The following is a 17,949-nucleotide window of genomic DNA, read 5'->3' as shown; positions in this document are numbered from 1 at the left end:
AATGAAAAACTAAAATATTCAAAAGTAATTAATGAAAATTAAGTGAGTATATGCTATATAACTTCATAGGCAAAATTATTTAAAAATATAAAAAATTACATAAGAACTACTTTTACTTGGTGGTTGTGTTTTTGTTTAAAATAGTATGGGGGATCAAAGATGGCAGCAGAGAAGGTGGAGGCTACACTAACCTCCTTCCAGGACCAAACTGGAATTTCAACTAAGTTAGAGAAAAATCATCCAGAATAACCAGCTTAACACTAGCTGGAGAGAAGCCTTAAAACCAAGTACTTATGGAAGAAACCACTTCACCACAACGAGAATGGTAGGGAGCACAGAGGTGTGAGAGGGCTGGCGGGGCTCCCATGGGTGGTAGCTGAAGTACCAGATAGATATTTCAGCAGCCAGTGGGGCTCCCCCTGAGAAGCATGGGGTCTAAACCCCAGGCTGGGCTTCCCAACACAGAGCACCAGAACCAGGAAAGAAACCCAAATAACATCTGTGAAAAGCAGAGGGGTTTCTCTCCACCAGGGAGAGACACCTAGAGATGCAGAGAGCCTCAGAAAGGGACAGTGCACTAAAATTCCTTTGCAGCCATTTGCCCTGGGTTCTGGCAGAGGGAAGGCAGAACAAACTGGAACCACATGAGTAGAGTCTGAGGTTGGTGGCTCTGCAGACAGAGCTGAAGGAACAGCTTCCAAGATCCCTGTGCAGAGTTATTTCCCACACTGCAGAAGCCATATTTCTCAGGCAGAGCACTACTCTTCATGCAACACCAGCCTGAGGGAAAGCAATAGTCCCACAAATAGGAATCCCTCTTGTCGCACCCTGTGGAGCTAGAGTGGGGCTGCTGAGGAATACAAAGTGAGGCTGGAGAGAGAGCTGAAGGGTCAGCTGCCAGGATCCCTGTGCTCAGCTATTCCCCATACAGCAGTGGCCATCTTTCTCAGCAGAGCACTACCCTTCCATGTGGAATCAGGCTGGTGAGGGAAGCAACAGTCTTACTTGCAAGAATCCTTCTCACCACACACCCTTTGGAGCTTAAGCTGAGCTGAAAAAGTATAAAGCTGGATAATATTTTAGAGACAAAACCTAATAGAAAGCCTACAGGCAAAATCATATCTCTGGGAGCTCTGAGACTTTAGTAAACCCTACCCTGGGCCCAATGCTAGTAAAAGCCAGCCTTGGTGTGCAGCTTGGTTCTGTCTGCACACCCCAGGCACAGCAGAGGGAACACAAGCTGTGGATTGTGACAGCATCAGAGAGATATAGGTCAGCACCAAAGTCTTTGCAGATCTACCTAATACATAGAATCAAAGACAAAAAAGGGAGCCAAAGTGGGAAGACAAAGAAACAGGTCCCAAATGAACTAAATGAAATGGAAGAGAACAATTTATCTAACATAGAGTTTAGAGTAATGTTTAAAATAATACTCAACTGCATCAAAAAAGACATAGAAACCATAAAAAAGGACAGTCAGAAATAAGGAATGCAATATCCAAAACAAATAAAACACAGGAAAGAATAAACAGTAAGTTAGATGAAGCAGAAGATTGAATCAGGGATTTGGAAGACAAAAGTACAAAAAAACACCTAAGCAGAGCAGTAAAAAGTAAAAAGAATTTAAAAATATAAGGGGAGCATGAGAAACCTTTGGGACAACAGAAGCATAACAATATCTTCATTACGGGAATACCAGAAGGAGAAGAGAGTGAGCAAGAGATTGAGAACCTATTTGAAAAAATAATGATGGAAAACTTCCCTAACCTGGTGAAGCAAAAGCACACACAAGTCCAGGAAGCTCAGAGAGTCCCAAACAAGTTGGACCCAAAGAGGCCTACACAAGACACATCAAAATCAAAATGACAAAACTTAAAGACAATGAAAGAATCTTAATAGCTGCAAGAGGAAAGCAGTTAGTTACCTACAAGGAATCTCCCATTAGACTGTCATCTAATTTCTCAGCAGCAACATTTCAGAACAGAAGGGATTGGTGTGACATTTTCAAGGTGATTAAAAGCAAGGACTTACAATCAAAGCTACTTTATACAGCAAGGCTATCATTTAAAATTGAAGGGGAAATAATAAGCTTCCCAGACAAAAAAAAATTCTAAAACAGTTTTTTACACCAAATGAGTACAACAACAAATGTTAAATGAATTGCTATAAGAAGAAAAAGAAAAAGATAATTTAAAAAATGGTAGTAAATATATATCTATTAATAGTCACTTTAGATGTAAATGGCTTAAATGCACCAATCAAAATACATAGGTAGCTAAATAGATAAGAAAATAAGCCCCTGCCCTGACTAGTGTGGCTCATTTGGTTGAGTGCCAACCTGTGAACCAAAAGGTTGCCAGTTTGATTCCTGGTCAGTGCATGTGCCAGGGTTGTGGGCCAGGTCCCCAGTTCGGAGAATGTGAAGGGAACCAATTGATGTTTCTCTCCCACATCGATGTTTCTCTTCCTCTCTTTCTCTCTCCCTTCCCTTTTCTCTAAAAATAAATAATTAAAAATATTTCTTTAAAAAAGAAACCAAGACCCATATATATGCTGTTTTCAAGAGACCCATCTCAGAACAAAAGATACACACAGAATTAAAGTAAAGGGATGGAAAAAGATATTTCATGCAAATGGAAAGGGGAAAAAAAGCTGGTGTAGCAGTACTTATATCCAACATAATAGACTTTAAAACCAAGTCTATAGTTAAAGACAAAGAAGGACACTACATAATGATATATGGAACAATCCAACAAGAAGATGTAACATTAGTAAACATTTATGTATTCAAATGGGAGTGCTTACATATGTAAAGCAAACTTGATAGACATAAATAAAGTCATAGTAGGTGATTTTTAACACCCTATTGACTTCCATGGATAGATCTTCCAGACAGAAAGTTAACAAGGATACAGTGGCCTTAAATGACACTTTAGATCAATGTATTTCATTGATATCTACAGAGCATTTCAACCCACAGCAGCAGAATATACATTCTTTTCAAGTGCACATGGAACATTTCCTAAGATAGATCATGTATTGGGTGCAAAACAAACCTCAATAAATTTAGGAAGATTGAAATCATATCAAGCATCTTCTCTCTCCACAGAGCTATGAAACTAGAAATAAATCATAAGAAGAACACTGAAAAATACACAAAGACATGGAAGCTAAATAACAAGTTATTAACTAATGAATGGGTCAACAACAAGATCAGGGAAGAAATCAAAAGATACATTGAAACAAATGAAAATGAGGACATAACAATCCAAAATCCACAGGACACAGGGAAAGCAATCTTAAGAGGGAAATTCAAAGCATTACAGGCCTATCTCAAAAAACAAGAAAAAGCTCAAATAAACAATCTAACTTTATACTTAAAGGAACTTGAAAAAGAACAACAAATTAAGCCAATGTGAGTAGAAGGAAGGAAATAAAAAAGATCAGAGCAGAAATAAATGAAATAGTCTAAAAAATTACTAAAAAGATCAATAAATCCAAGAACTGGTTTCTTGAAAAGATAAACAAGATTGACAAAGCTTTAACCAGCTCATCAAGAAAAAGAGAGAAGACCCAAATCAATAACATCAGAAATGAAGAAGGAGAAATAACAACTGACACCAAAGAAACACAAAGGATTGTAAGAAAATTCTTACATTCCTTTGTTTTTGCTGATTATATGCCAACAAACAGGTCAACCTGGATGAAATAGATAAATACCTAGAAACACAGCATCTTCCAAAACTAAATCTGAAACAAATCAGAGAATCTGAATAGACAGATTACTTAGTAAAATTGAAGCAGTAATCAAAAAAACTCCCAACAAACAAAAATCCTGGACCAAATGGCTTCACAGGTGAATTTTAACATTCTGAGAACTAACACCTTTCCTTCTCACACTATTTCAAAAAGTTCAAGAGGAGGGAAGGCTCCTAAGCTCATTTTACAAGGCCAGCATTATCCTAATTGCAAAAACAGATAAAAACACTACAAAAAAAGAAAATTATAGGCCAATATCTCTGATGAACATAGATGCTAAAATCCTCAACAAAATATTAGCAAACCAAATACAGTAATGCATCAAGATCATATACTATGATCAAGTGGGATTTATTCCAGGAAGGCAAGGTCAGTACAATGTTCACAAACCAGTAAATGTGATACACAACATAAACAAAATGAAGGATAAAAACCACATGATCATATCAATAGATGCAGAAAAGCATTTAACAAAAATCTAGCACCCACTTATGACAAAAACTCTCAGCAAAGTGGGAATAGAGGGAACACACCTAAACATAATAAAGACCATATATGACAAACCCACTGCCAGCATCATACCAATGGGCAAAAACTACAAGTGTTCCACTGAAGATCAGGAATAAGACAGGGATGACCACTTTCACCTCTCTTATTCAACATAGTCCTGGAAGTCCTAGTCATAGCAATCAGAAAAGAAGAAAAAATAAAAGGCATCCAAATTGGAATGGAAGAAGTCAAACTGACTTATTTGCAGATGACATGATACTGTACATAGAGAACCACCAAGATTCCACCAAGAAACTACTAGAACTGATAAAGTAATTCAGCAAAGTAGGAGAATACAAAATTAATATCCAGTAATCAGTTGCATTTTTATATGCCAATAAGGAACTGACAAAAAGGGAAATTAAGAAAACAATTATATTCACAATTGCTTTAAAAAGAATAAAATACCTAGGAATAAACCTAAATAAGGAGGTAAAAGATCTGCACTCAGAAAATTATAAGACACTGAAGAAACAAATAGAAGATACAATTAAGAGAACCAAGATGGCGGCGTAGGTAGACACACTGTGCCTCCTCGTACAACCAGAACTGACAGAAAATCGAACGGCAAGGAAGTCCGACACCAAGGAAATAAAAAATAAACATTCATCCAGACCGGTAGGAGGGGCGGAGACGGGCACCCGGGCGGAGAGGACTCAAGTGGCCCTGGCGGGACTGAGACTGGCGGAATGTGGGATGAACGGGCAGGCAGTTCAACTACTAGCAGACCCTGCGGCCCCACATTCACACACAGATAAACCGAGAGGGCCGGACTCAGAGTGGCAGAGAACGGGGCAGGCAGAGCTGCGGGTAGCACCCCGTGGCCCCACATTCGAGCACAAATAAACTGGACAACCGGTGGGGAGCGAAGCAGATGGCGCAGCCCAGGGCTCCAGCTCTGGGAAATAAAGCCTCAGACCTCTGATTGAAAACGCCCGCGGGGGTTGGGGCGGCAGCAGAAGAGACTCCCAGCCTCACAGGAGAGGTCGTTGGAGAGACCCACAGGGGCCTAGGGCATGCACAAGCCCACCCACTCGGGAACCAGCACCAGAGCGGCCCAGTTTGATTGTGGGTATGGGAGTGAAGGATTGAAATCCGGAGGAGAGTGAAGCAGGTGCCATTGCTCCCTCTCGGCCCCTCCCCCACATACAGCGTCACAGCCCAGTGACCAGTGTTACCCCACCCTGGTGAACACCTAAGGCTCCGCCCCTTTAAGTAACAGATGCACCAAGACAAAAAAAAAAAAAAAAAAAAAAGGCCCAAATGACAGAACACTTCAAAGCTCCAGAAAAAATACAACTAAGCGGGGAAGAGATAGCCAACCTATCGGATGCACAGTTCAAAACACTGGTTATCAAGATGCTCACAGAATTGGTTGAATCTGTTTGAAAACCAGATGAAAAAATGAAGCCTATGCTAAGAGAAACAAAGGAAAATGTACAGGGAACCAATAGTGATATGAAGGAAATTGGGACTCAAATCAACGGTGTGGACCAGAAGGAAGAAAGAAACATCCAACCAGAAAAGAATGAAGAAACAAGAATTTGGAAAAATGAGGAGAGGCTTAGGAACCTCCAGGACATCTTGAAATGTTCCAACATCCGAATTAATGTTCCAACATCCAAATTATAGGGGTGCCAGAAGGAGAAGAGGAACAACAAAAAATTGAAAGCTTATTAGAACAAATAATGAAGGAGAACTTCCCTCATCTGGCAAAGGAAATAGACTTCCAGGAAGTCCAAGAAGCTCAGAGTCCCAAAGAAGCTGGACCCAAGGAGGAACACACCAAGGCACATCATAATTACATTACCCAAGATTAAACTCAAGGACCTACATCCAAGATTACTGTATCCAGCAAAGCTATCATTTCGAATGGAAGGGAAGATAAAGTGCTTCTCAGATAAGGTCAAGTTAAAGGAGTTCATCATCACCAAGCCCTTATTATATGAAATGTTAAAGGGAGTTACCTAAGAAAAAGAAGATCAAAAATATGAACAGTAAAAATGACAGCAAACTCACAGTTATTAACGACCACACCTAAAACAAAAACAAGAGCAAACTAGGCAAACAACTAGAACAGGAACAGAACCATAGAGATGGAGATCACATGGAGGGTTGTCCATAGGGGAGTGGGAGGGGGAGAGGGGGGGAAAGGTACAGAGAATAAGTAGCATAAATGGTAGGTAGAAAATAGACAGGGGGAGGGTAAGAATAGTATAGGAAATATAGAAGCCAAAGAACTTATAAGTATGACCCATGGACATGAACTATAGGGGGGCAATGTGGGAGGGAGGGGGTGGGCAGGATGGAGTGGAGTGAGGGGGGGGAAATGGGACAACTGTAATAGCATAATCAATAAATATATTTAAAAAAAATAAAAACCAAAAAAAAAAAGGAAGATACAATTAAGTGAAAGCACATACTATGTTCATGGATAGGAAGAATTAACATCATTAAAATGTCCATACTACACAAAGTAATCTATGGAGTCAATACAATGCCTATGAAGAAACCAATGACATATATCACAGAACTAGACCTAGTATTTCAAAAACAAAAACACCACAAATGGCCACTACAGCAACAGTGATCTTAAGAAAGAAGAACAAAGTTGGAGGAATCATGCTACCTAATATAGCGCGATAGTAATCAAAACAGCATGGCACTGGCATAAAACCAAACACATAGATCAATAGAACAGAAAACAGTGCCCAGAAATAAACCCACACCTATATAGTCAATTGATATTCAACAAATCAAACAAGCACATATATTACAGCAAAGATAGCTTATTCAATAAATGGGTTTGGAAAATTGAACAGATACATGCAGGAAAAATGAAATTAGATTACTTTCTTATGCCACACAAAAGAACAAATTCAAAATGGATTAAAGACTTACATGTTAGCCCTGGCTGGTGTGGCTCAGTGGATTGAGTGCCAGCCTGCAAACCAAAGGGTCTCCGGTTTGATTCCCACTCAGGGCACATGCCTAGGTTGTGGGCCAGGTACCCAGTAGGGGGTGCATGAGAGGCAACCATACATTGATGTTTCTTTCCCCCTCTTTCTCCCTCCTTTCCCTTTTCTCTAAAAATAAATAAATAAATATTTTTTAAAAAGACTTACCTGTTAGACCCAAAACCTGAAAGTTGTAGAAGAAAACATAGGCAGAAAAATCTCATACATTCCTTGTAGCAATATTTTTTTCTGGTATATCTCCTCAGGCAAGGGAGACAATAGAAAAAATAAACAAATGAAAGTACATCAAACTAAAAAGTTTTTGCACAGCAAAGGAAAACATCAACAAAGTAAAAAGACAACCCACAGAACGGGAGAATACATTTGCTGATACATTTGATAAGAGGTTAATAGCCAAAATTTATAAAGAACTTAAAAAATCAACACCAAAAAACCAAATTATCCAATTAAAACATGGGCAAAGGACCTGAATAGACACTTCTCCAAGGAGGACATACACATGGCCATTATAGACATATGAAAAGATGCTCAAGGTCCCTAAATGCAAATTAAAACCACAATGAGATATCACCTCACACCTATCAGAATGGCTGTCATCTATAAATCAACAACAAATCCTGGTGAGGATGTGGAGAAAAGGGAACCCTTTTGCACTGTTGGTGGGAATGCAGATTGTTGTAACCACTGTGGAAAGCAGTATGAAGACACCTCAAAAAATTTGAAATGGATCTGCCTTTTGACCTAGTGATCCCACTTCTGGGAATTTATCTGAATAAACCTGAAACATTAATTCAAAAGAACATAGCACCTCTCTGTTCATTGCAGCATTATTTACAATCACCAAGTTATGGAGCAGCCCAAGTGTCCATCAGTAGATGAGTGGATAAAACAACGACGGGACATTTGCACAATGGAATACTACTTTGCCATGAAAAAGAAGAAAAGTTTACCCTTTGTGACAGAATAGATGGACCTGGAGAATGCTATGCTAAGTGAAGTAAGCCAGTTGGAGAAAGACAAATACCATATGACTTCACTCATATGTGGAATCTAATGAACAAATTGAAATAACAAGCAAAACAGAGACAGACTCATAGATGGAGAGCAGGATGACAGCTAGTGGAGGGTGGAGGTAGGGGGTAGAGGGATCGAACAAAAAAGAAAAAGGCCCATGGACATGGACAACAGTGTGGTGATTGCAGGAGGGAGGGGTGTATAAGGGAAATAAATGGTAATGGAAAAATACGATAAAAATAAAAATAAAAATAAAATACTATTTTTGCAAATGTGCAGGTGAGCCAGGAGAAATACTGAAATGTGTTGTTTTCAGCCATGAGACTAAAGTGAATGACACATTGATCTCATGTCAAGTGATTTTCTTGCTAAAGTATGATCCTTAGAATTAGTATTGACCTTTATCAAGGTCATCATTATCTTGAATTAAATGCTTCAAAAGCTTAAATTGAGTCTGTATTTTCAGAGCATGTTCATTCAACAATTTTCAGGTCAAACTATTTAGTGTCTTATAACTGAGATCAAAACAATTGACAGAAATCCAATGATCTGTCAAATGATTCAAGGAGATATGTGAAACATCCAAATGTGATTATTAGTTTGATAATTAAAGCCATTACTTGGTCCTTAATTTACAAGGTGGTAAATAAAGAGTAATAATGGTCCTTTGAACCAACTGCCTTTCTATACTAAATAAGCCCTATATTATACTATTAAGAATTAAATATATACTCCATCAAAAGTAACCTCTGATCAATTATTTTTTAGTTAACATGATTTTCCATTTGAATTACCTAAAGTACACAGCATAATTTGAACACTGTGAGACCTGACCTAAGTTTTCTCACATTGGCATAATTTCTTTTTTAAAATTTTTTATTTATTGATTTTAGAGGGGGGAGGAAAGAGGGGGATGGAGAAAGACAGAGGGGAGGAGAGAGGTTTGTTGTTCCATTTTATTGATGTATTCATTGCTTGATTCTTGTATGGGCCCTGACTGAAGATTAAACCCACAACCTTGGTGTATAGGGATGATGCTCTAACCAACTGAGCTATCCAGGCAGGGATGTTTTCTATTTCTTTTAAATCCCATCCTTCCATTTCCAGCAATGTAGGGCTATTTGCCAAACTAGCATATTTTCATTATAGATACTAAGTTGTCTGTCTATGTTACAGAGGAAGCTATTAAATTTCATTTTCCTGAATACATTTTGTGATACTTAAGAGACACATGTAAATTCACCTATGAATTTGAATCTAACAAATAAAGAAGCATAAAGCAGTAAAGAGACACTACTAACAAATGTTATTTAAAAATGATCTGCAGTTGAGAGTAAAACCATGCAATGCATTATTTTCAGGGACTGGAAATACACTGGATAATTTTTATTGTGCCAGAAATAAGGGTTATTTGCACAGGTTGCATAATCCATTTACTAGTCTAGTTTGTTGTTACCATGCTCTTTAATGTTATTGTGTTTATGCTGAAAGTGCTGCCACTGAAGTGCTTTGCTCATGTTAATTGATAAAAATGAAATACTCCCCATTACCCTAACTCTTTTTGAAATATGACATACATTCTAAATTTATCTAACTTTATGTAATGCATTGGCTAAATACTAAATGTATTAAAACATGGTTTAAGCATGTGATACTTTATTTGCTACATTGCTAAGATGAAATCTAAGAAACTAAGTTTATATGAAAATAAAGTATTGTATGTCAAAAACAATTGGCAAAAGAGAAAATAGATTTAGAAATTTCATCTAAATTACAATAAAATAGGAAAAGTGTAACAGTTTTATGATGATTTTCTCTCCTCACCAAGTAGATGAGAGAAAAGCAATCACAATGAAAGTGTTATAAGAAATTGCCTAGGGTAAAATATGATAGTTGTAAATTTTATTTCTTTTAAAGAAAAGTTTCATAAAATAAATATTTATTTCCAAAAAAGCAAAGCCTTCTAATAAAACAAAAAGATGTATATAAATTTATAATAATTCCTATTAAATTTCAAATATATTGACTTAATAACATAAAATAGTTCTAGGTGATATTTAACTATAATATTAAACTGCTTTTAGGTTGTTGCAATGTGTAATTTTTTACATATTAGTTAGATTAAAGAGGTAAAAATAAATGACTGCATTAATGAAACATGGCCTGGATATTTAAGTTAAAAAAATTCTCAATCTAATATGCCTCCACTCCAGCGCGGGCTCCCCCCCACCCAACACCCCCTCCCCATAGCCCCTGCAGTAAAAATACGGTAGTGCTCGAGGAGGGCTTATGCAGATATGTCTGCCAGTGGATGATAGCATATGCTGATTGAGAAAGGGTTTATCTTCATTTCATGCAAAATATGCGAACCATTAAGGAAATTATAAAAAGCAGCAACAATACACTCTGGTTTTATTCAGAACCTTTCCCTTAGCGAATATTAAAAGGATGATATTTTTAGCCAAAGAAAGCAAAATGCATCTGCAGCAGCTGGTTTCCAAGGAAACAGAATAATTTAAAACCATGTGGAACTCTGCTCTCTAATTTTCATCAATTCCCCTTCATTCCTGGAGGTAGCTTTACTCAGAATTTATAATTTCCAAAAAAACATAACTGCCTTGACTTAGTTTCTCAAATACATATCAGGCAGTAAATACCTGGTCTTATACATCACCTTAAATTTCAGTCTAAGGAGAGGATTAATTTCTACCATCATTTTGTTTTAAAAACCAAGATGAAAAGAATCCATAATGAGAAAATGGCAACATCTCGGCCGCACACTATGAGTTGTGAAATGCAGACATAAGAGTGGAGATAGTTCAGAATGAGCCATGCAGGAGGACATGCTTGGGTCACTATGGCACTTAAGTACGGAAACATATTATTCTCTGTATTTAGTATCGTTAGGGATGTTATGTTTTGTCTGCTATTTAAAGACAAAACCCATCTCTCCAATTACAAAAAGCAAAATCAGGACCCCCCCAAGAAAACTTTAAAATTATTTATATTCATTCCTACTAGTTTGTGATTCATTCAGAAGCACTGTATTTAAAAAATATATGAACAAATCAGTGACACCACTGACTGTTATTTTGTTATCATAATCAATAAGTATTAATTAATTGCCAATGTGCCATGTCAGTGATAATCTTTCTTAGAAGAAGCTCAGTTTTCAAAAGGTTATCATACCAATATTGACCCATATTTATTTATTAAGAATAGAATAAAATGACTTGGAGTAAAATTAGGTTTTAATGTCTTTACTGTGTGTCATTTAGTCTACATATTTAGAACTCTCCTATTTTCCCCATGCAAAAAGAAAAAAAAGATAAAAAGACGATATTAGCAGATATAAGCCACTAAGCCACTGGTGAAGTAAATCTTAACTTTTGAGCTTCAAAAATATATATATATTGCCTAGAAATATTCCTAACAATGTAAATGCTGTGATGGAATCCTTATCTAGATATATTTGGTGGATAAATGAAACTAGCGATGAAACTGGCCTATTAAGATGCAATTTTTATGGCAATGTTTAATCTTTCACAAATAGGCTTCTGAGCTTTTAAAGTCTCATGCATGTTGATAAATACAGACATGTTTACTAAATAAACTGATGCAGCTACTCAATAGCCCAAGATTTATCAAAGGAGAAAGTTAAAAGAGCATAAATACACATAAATCACTCGTTCTAAGTTAGAGCTAAAAAGCTCTACAACCAGCAAAAATTTTCCCAAACCATTTACTGTTTTGTAAATATTAGAAGACACACACGAAATTTTATACTGTATATTTAGAGAAAGCTCCATTTTCCCAGGACCTGTGGATTTTACTGAGCTCTCTCCTCATCCTTCTTTTGATTCCTAACTACATAAGCTTCTATAAAAACAAACCCCCGAAAAGCACGTGACGACTCAATCATCTGTTAATTTTGCTTCAATAACCCTTGCTTAGGAAGTTACCCAGGATAAGACATGCCTGTGGTGTTTTTATCAGCTCAGGGTTTTGCAGGGAGAAAGAACATTTTCGCAGAGCTTCCTCAAGTAACGAAAAGGACACACTTTCGGGAAATGTCTTCAGAATGATTTTCAAATCGTAAAACGCTCTCAGTAGGAATTAAGAAGCATTCTCTTTTGAATAAAAAGAAAATTTTCTCTTCTTGTTTGCCCTTACCTGTAAGTATGGTTTCTGTAGTTCGGCTCCGTCGGATCACACTGAAGATTTCACTCCTCCCTCTACATCCATCAGGCGGCAGCCAACCAATAACAAAAGCCGGATCCTGGCATTCTCCGGCTCATGCTCCCTGCTCTGCTTCCCTCCCTTGGTCCCTCCCACCCCCGCTCTTTTGGAGGACAAACCCTCGCTGCTGGGAGAGAGAAAGGGAGTGGAGAAAAGGAATGTGGAGAAGAAAGGAATGAAGAGATGAAAGATATTTCAAAGAATAGCTCCTAACTATGAAAAATATCTGTAGGTGAACTGAGCTGAAGTAAAATGCCTTGCTTTGGATTTAGGAAAACAGGGACAATCAAACGCCTCACCCACCTGAAATCAAAGCAAAACACTCACGGTAAAACCTAGGTAAAACGCCTATTTATTCAACTCCCACTGATTTTTCCCAGTGGAAAATATTGATCTCCTCATTTTACATTTTGATGAGCAGATAGACAAAGTTGAGGCTGAACATCATGGTAATATTATACGATTTGCAAGTATATAAAATGAGTCGAACCCCTGCACATCGATGTATCATACCACTTGCGTTTCAGCCTCTGTTTGGCACTCTTTCCATTTAAAACCAGTTTCAGAGCCTAATCAGCATGAAAAAGATATTTAATCCCGAATATTAAACTGTTCCAATATTTCAGAACTGTGTGGTTAGCATTACTTCAGATTTCTTAAAGGTTGGTATCAGTTTGTCCATATAAATAATGGAGTTTTTTAAAGATTAAAAAGGAATCAGCACTTAGTTATCATGTCTCAAAGTGACTAAAGTCCAATTTTATTCTAATAACTTTGGGCAAAATAATTTCACTTCTGAACTAAAAGGCATAATAGGTATAGGACGATAATCAAGGGAAACATCAAGTTAGAATTCTTTAACGCAACAAAGCAAATTTGTCCACAGCTTAAAGGATGTTATGTTGAGACTACCAAAGATTTCAAAGTAGATCTGTGTCTACTATATCACCTATACCTACGTCTAAATCTATATATCATCTATTTCTATCTAATCTATACCTATGTACAGATTTTATTCTTAACATTGAAAATATAACACAAACCATGGCTCTTTATGATAAAAGGTACTATTGATTGAGCTTCCACTATTCAAGTTAGTCTGAAAAAGTTTTTTAGGGGAGCTATAAATTAAACAATGGATATTTTCTCTATTTTAAGGATATGTACTACCTACCTGAGATATTTATAGTCTTTGCAATTCAATTTCTTGAATCAATAACATGGAAAGACCAAAGGGAGAAAAAAAGAGAGAGACGTGGCAAGAATCTATTTATTTCAAAGAGTAAATGTCCTGAGGGCAAACATTGGTGTCCAGAAATAATTGTATGAAAAAGGCTTAGGGGTATCAATCTTGTTGGGAGGGGAGTAGCTGGAAACTCTACCTAAACCTGACTTCAGATAGAAGAAGTGCACTGATTTCACTGAGTGTGTGCAGTTACTTGGAGTAGCTTTGGGAGGCTCTGCCTGAGAAAAGAGGAAGGTTAAAACATCCCTATTTCCACCCCAAGCCCTCTGCCTTGGAAAATGCTTTCAAAGCCTCTAGGAATAGCTGGAAATATCCCTATGGCAGCATTTCTGAAAGTGGGGGGTGGGGGGTCATCTTCATCAGAATCATTGCTGGGGGGGAGTGTATTAAAAATGCAGATCTGTTGGCCTCACCCCAGATTTAAGGAATTAGCATTTGAAGAGTTTGTGACAGCATCCAGGGTGATTTTTATGCCAATAATGCTCTAGGTCAGCGACTCTATAGACAAGGGTTCCTTGGACACTACCCCTAACCAGATTTTGCATGGTTTGATTATGGCACCATTATCTCAGAAAGAGGGAGAAAAAGAGGTGATAAGGGGGAGATCAATTTAGTCTGGACATTTTGAATTTTTTGAATATCCTGACTGAAATATTACATTGTCAGTTTAAATCATGGATAGGTCTGGGGTCGAGGTACCATCTGGAAATTATGTACAGTATGGTTAAAGCAACAAAAAGTGAATGAGTACCCTTAGGGCAGTTGTTCTCAAAATTATGTCCTACGGAATTTCTTTCTAAGAATTAAAAATGCAGACTAGGACTCCACCTCATACCTACCAAGTCAGAATCTCTGCGGCGGGGCTGAGGAAGCTCCATTTTTATTCCATTCCCCAGCTAACTTTCCTTGTATACGGAACTTTGGAACCACCACTCTAGAAAAAAAAGTACAGTGAGAATAAACCCCTTGGGATGACTTGCATTCACAAAGAACAAACAGAGGAAGTGGTATGAAGAAAAGATATGTAAGAGGAACAGTTAGCAAGGAGAGGAGCCAAAAAAAAAGTGGTGTAGGAAATCAAAGGACTAGAGAATTTTGAGAAAATAACCCTTAAAAGGCTATGGCAAGGCCTAGTGCCTTGCTATCAAAGCTCAGTTCACTGAAGTCAAGCACCCCCTAGAGCTCATTACGATGTAGAATCTCAGGCCCTGTGCCAGTAAACTGAACCGTAGTCTGCTTTTCATCCAGACCCACGGAAGAGTCCAATGCACATTTAAATTTTATTGTTATGTACTTATTTTTTCATTGAAATTTATTTGATGTATAACACTGTGTACATTTAAGATGCATAATGTTAATTTAATATACTTATATATTGTAATATGATAACCCTTGTAGTGGTAACTAGCATCTCTATATATTACATAACTGTCCTGTCTTTTCAGTGGTTGGAATACCTAAGTTCTAATCTCTTAACAAGTGTGATGATTATAATTCAATATTGTTGTCTATATTCACTCTATTATGCAGTAAATCTCCAGGGCTTATTTACTACTCACTGTAAGTTTGTGCCCTTAAACAATATCTGCCCAAACCCTGCAACCTCCATCCCCTGGTGACCATCATTGTATTCTCTGTTTTCACAGGTTTGGCTTTTAAAATTCCACAAATAAGTGACATTGAGACAGTGTATGGACTTGAGCCCAGGAATGGAAAAATAGCAGGTGGCCAGGAAGCCAAGTGAAGACCAGGTGGCCCAAAGATGTCAAGACCACTGCTCTTGCGTGTGCAGGTGCTCAAGGGGGGCACTGTTTGACCTTCCTGGGGTGGCGGAAATGAGCAACAACAAAACTAGCACAAAATATGACATTTAAGTTAGAAGAGGATTGTAGAAAATGATGTATTGACAATAAAAAATTCTCTTAGTAATGAGATGCTCTGGACAAAAAAAAAAATTGATAACATGGTTTCCGTAGGGATTCATGCTGAAAACAGCTGTAGATAGGGTTGTTAATTATATAACAATTAAGTGATATTAATAAAATGTTCTTGAGGGACAGTAAAATATATTCAACTGTCCTGTTTTGACTCACATTTTCTGAGGAGTACTATGATAAATAAATTAGAATAAATTATAGAAAACATTACAGGTCAGCATGAATAAACAAGAAAGTAGCGGGTGATTTTCATTAGGGGTAGATATAAAGTTATAATTTAAGAACAAATAATTTAAACCTTAAGTTATGATGATGTTTGAACATCAGTTATAACTCATGAAGAGATTAACATCGCTTTGGTTCCTAAGCCCACTATTTCCTGTTGCCAAAAATGCCCACAGTCCTAACCTGTTCTGGAAGCACAGAGAGAAAATTTTTAAAAGGTGTGTATTTATTCTATGTAAAAGTAAAGATTGTCTGCACTTGAAATTTCATAGTAATCATTGATTATCACAGATAAGGAAAGACATATAATAACTAGAAAATATCTGGAGAAACGCAAGTCAAGTGATCATTGGAATTAAGCAATTTCAAATGCGTTTGATCTCGACATTTGGATACCTGAAACTGGTAAGAAAAATGGGAAAAGGACATCACCCGAGTCGTTAAAATACTAATTGTGAACAAAGTACACAGAAATGTCATCACCAAATTGTAGGCAGCTTCAGTGCTTGAGAGGGAGATCATTTCATAGTCGATAAAAACATGTAATTGTTTCTACTTCCTCTTCTCCCAAACATTCCACATTTTAATTACCCAATGTGGTTGGGAAATGCAATGATTTACTGGGCTGGTTTCAAAATAATCTAAAGTTTATCTTTAAAATATGAAAAACTTGGAAGAATTACATTCTATTCAATACTTAAATGTGCAGAGCATACACAGTGACTGGCAAAAAAAATAAGTGTTCGATAAATGTGAAAAGACATAAATTCAAAACAAGAGTGGGAGTGGAGTTGGGAGAGAAAAGAAAAAAAAATAAAAGGAATGAGAGAAAGAGAGAACAAGCACGCCCAGATCAAATCTGTACAGATATGTCATCTGTCTTAAATTTGAGCACCCTTTAGAACTTTATGGAATAAGCATTTCAAACTATGAGCAGTGCCAACCTCTGGAATAAGGAGGTGAGATAAAGATACTAGAAATAAAAGAGAGGGTAACAGCTTCGTGAACCAGAACCTGAAACCGCTGCTCTCTTTGGGTATTCACCTATCTAATGATTCTCTGTCCAGAATATTCTGAGATGAAAGTAGACAAAAGCAAAATAGTGCCAAGCTCCTTAATAGGAAATAATTTGGCAGGTGACAATGAGAGAGCGCCTAGCTAACACAGAAACATGCAAAGCATCTCTAAGATCCCTGCTGATTTTTGGGTTAGGTATCAGAGCCAAGAAGTTGAAAGGATGCTTGCATTTACGGCTGGTGAAGACCACAGAGAAAGCCTTTCCTAAGTGTGAGTTGGCTTTCCACCAAACGTTACATTACCCTTGAATGGAAAATTGATCGGATGACATATGGTGATAACATCTGCCACCCATGGATAAAGCTGGAGTGCCATGTGGGTGGTAATGGAAGCTGTAATAGCAAGGGTGGAGAATTTAATGACAGTATGTAACACTGAGGAAAGTAGCAGCAATCTGAGAGAAAGGAACAATTTGTGTAAATCTTTAAGATGGGCACTATAGGACTCCATCCTGTTCTTCTGCAGTCATCTCAGAGGGGATGATAGAAGATGCTTTGTCATTTTATTGCCTCCAAGTTGATCTCAGCCATAACCCCCAGGGAGGCGTTGCTTGAAGATATTAGTGTGGGTAGGCACTCACTCCTTATCAGTAAGTAGTATTTATTACAAACCTGGAACAATCAGAGCAAGAAATCGTAGCAATCTAAGGCTATTTATATTAAATATAAAAAATGAGGACAAACACATCAGTTCTAAAAATTTCTAAAGAATATTTAAATATAAATTTTCAGATAGTAAAAGAAAATAAGTGGCAAAATAATAATGTTTTAACAATGAAATATTTAACTCCATTTGTCCTATTCATACAGAAAGAAAATAAATGGTATCTATAGCTGCACATTACAAACGTAAAAAGGTTATTTGCAAAACAAAAAAATGAACGAGGAGAATCTTGCAATGGTTATTCAATAATAGGAGTTTTGGC

General features: G+C 37.2%; 1 protein-coding gene across 1 annotated transcript in view; it reads right to left on the bottom strand.

The window, feature by feature from the left end:
• Window positions 1-12,527, bottom strand: part of CSRNP3 (cysteine and serine rich nuclear protein 3) — a 185,192-nt gene extending 172,665 nt beyond the window's left edge. Inside the window, exon 1 of the mRNA XM_045187352.2 lies at window positions 12,474-12,527. The gene's annotated coding sequence lies outside the window, so the exon portion shown is untranslated. The remainder of the gene's footprint in view (window positions 1-12,473) is intronic.
• Window positions 12,528-17,949: the final 5,422 nt, after the last annotated feature.

Source organism: Desmodus rotundus, chromosome 2 (genome assembly GCF_022682495.2).
Source record: "Desmodus rotundus isolate HL8 chromosome 2, HLdesRot8A.1, whole genome shotgun sequence".
NCBI lineage: Eukaryota > Metazoa > Chordata > Mammalia > Chiroptera > Phyllostomidae > Desmodus > Desmodus rotundus.
The sequence above is the reverse complement of the archived record's forward strand: the minus strand, read 5'-3'. Positions and strand labels throughout refer to the sequence as shown.